Consider the following 2,347-nt stretch of genomic DNA (forward strand, 5'->3'; position numbering starts at 1 on the left):
GCATGTGAGGATTAACTCAGTGGTGGCTCCACGCCGTGATGAGTTCTCTGACTCCATCCACGGGTAGCCCTTTCCTACTCGAGCCCTCTCACCCTGCCCAAATGCTAGGTCGGCTCTGATACCACCTCTGTCACGCCCCTCAAATAATATCGATGATTTTAAAACAATTTCATCACAAATCCATCCAGGATCCAAACACACATTTGAGGACACTAAAAAACATTCTATCAAATTCACATCTATAAAACCTGTGCAGTTTATAATTATATATCACATCACTCGATAATTCATATTTATGGCAATCCAAGCCAACTTAACAAACATGAACAACATTTATAAATCCATAAGCTATGTAATTTATACAATCATAACTCCAACCATTTACCACAAGTTCATATCATCGTAAACAAGACTTAATATTCCGAAATTCCAAATAAGAGAGATCTTCTAACACTTTTACAAGGTCATTTCGGTTCATCGACAACATTTCATTACATACAAAATATACTTATACAACAATAACATAATAACCAACAAGACTTGCCCATAATTCTGAATAGCTCTCCACTGCCTCAGCCCAATTCAAACATCTCAAAGAGTGACAAGTTGACCTGAAAGATTTATATAACAACGGAGTGAGCTAAAAATAGCTCAGCAAGTAACAAAGCAGATATAACATGAGAAGGGACAGTTTCAAACAAACAAGATATGATAATGCAAGACAGAATCCAAGAGATTCAAGGATATCATCTCATTAGATACAGAATCGCAAATGTCATTTCATTCATAATATATTTGGTTCATAACAAATGGAGCATAGAGTAATTGGAGCATATCAATAGCGTATGAAATGTTCCAGAGCATATCAACAACATATGGAACATTTCGAAGCATAACAATAGCAAATAAAACATTTCGGAGCATATCAAAGGTGTATGAAATGTTTCGGAGCTTATCAATAACAAATGGGACATTTCGAAACATATCAATGGCATAGGAAACATTTTGGAGCATATCAATACAAAATACGAAACAGAAGCTCAAACGTCGTACCCTAGCATAGTGCATGTGAGGTTTAACTCAGTGGTGGCTCCACGCCGTGATGAGTTCTCGACTCCATCCACGGGTAGCCCTTTCCTACTCGAGCCCTCTCACCCTGCCCAAGTGCTAGGTCAACTCTGAATTTCATATCAAACAGATAGATGGTGAAGTGGGATTCCAAACATAATATGGTCCATCCATTTCTGAATGACCACCAAACATAATCTAGAGCATCGCGGACTCTAAGCACATACCCTTTACCATTTCTGGCAAAGGTCCAAATAATCTCACAAACACCAGAGTACAAAAGGGTATCGTGAACAATAAATTGGGATATATCGGAGACACATGCGGAACAACGGAATGCATGTGTCTATATGAAACATTATGATACAAACATGAAGTTTACATTAACAGATTTAGGTATCCAAATACATGTAGGACAAGAGCATACAAGAATTCAAAGCAGTAATATAAGGCTCAATTGAATAAGAAAGCTAAAGGATATCAATTTCCAAAGGAATGAAACCAGAATATACGAAATCGACCAAAGCTCGATTTCTGGTAGAATTCAAGAGGCACATTGAACAAATGATTCAAACTATCAATCGTGCTCCAATATACTCAACAAAGCTATCAAAAGAAAGGTTTATGAGTATATATTCTGATCAAATAATTTTTGTCCAAATCAGAGGTCAATACATGAAGTTATAATCATAATAAGGTAGAAAGGCCAGAATCTCAAAAGTTGCACAGATTCGGATCGATATGTCTAAACAAGAGATATATCAAATGCAAGGCTAGAACAATTCAAAGTTCCTCATATTCAAATCAAATGTAGAGATAAAATTGCAGTAAGGAAAGATCAGGACACTTGCAATAGGAAAAATTAGAAAGCTTACAATAAAAAGGACAATAGAAAGGATCGAAACACTTGCACGAGGAAGATCATAATACTTGCAATAAGAAAAATTAGAACAATTACAGGGGAAACGATTGGGAAACTTGCCTTTTGAAGGTTTTGGTCCAAAGATTTGAAGAAAGTGTACGCTCGAATCCTTTTTCTACTTTTCCTCCATCCCCTCCCTGTTTCGTTTTGTGCACTCGTTTTCTTTCTTTCTTCGCAACTACACCACGTGCCGAATATTGAGGCACAGTCACCTGCCCTCTCTTACTCTCATTCCTTCTTTTTCTTTCCCAAACGCAGCTACCACAACCACCGCCGCTGCCGCTGCCACAATCGCTGCCCCTTCCACCGCACTACCTTCTTCCTCCCCTTCTTTTGCAGACACAGCTACTGCATACG

At 38.0% G+C, this 2,347-nt stretch overlaps 1 long non-coding RNA gene across 1 annotated transcript; it reads right to left on the bottom strand.

Moving 5' to 3' along the window:
* Positions 1-313: 313 nt before the first annotated feature.
* LOC135611740 (uncharacterized) lies at positions 314-2,040 on the bottom strand. The gene is made up of 2 exons (XR_010486640.1): positions 1,054-2,040; positions 314-611 (listed from the first exon to the last, which is right to left on the bottom strand). It is a non-coding gene; the product is annotated as an uncharacterized LOC135611740 (long non-coding RNA).
* Between the last annotated feature and the right edge of the window lie 307 nt (positions 2,041-2,347).

This window comes from Musa acuminata, chromosome BXJ2-5 (genome assembly GCF_036884655.1).
Source record: "Musa acuminata AAA Group cultivar baxijiao chromosome BXJ2-5, Cavendish_Baxijiao_AAA, whole genome shotgun sequence".
In the NCBI taxonomy this organism is placed as follows: Eukaryota; Viridiplantae; Streptophyta; class Magnoliopsida; order Zingiberales; family Musaceae; genus Musa; species Musa acuminata.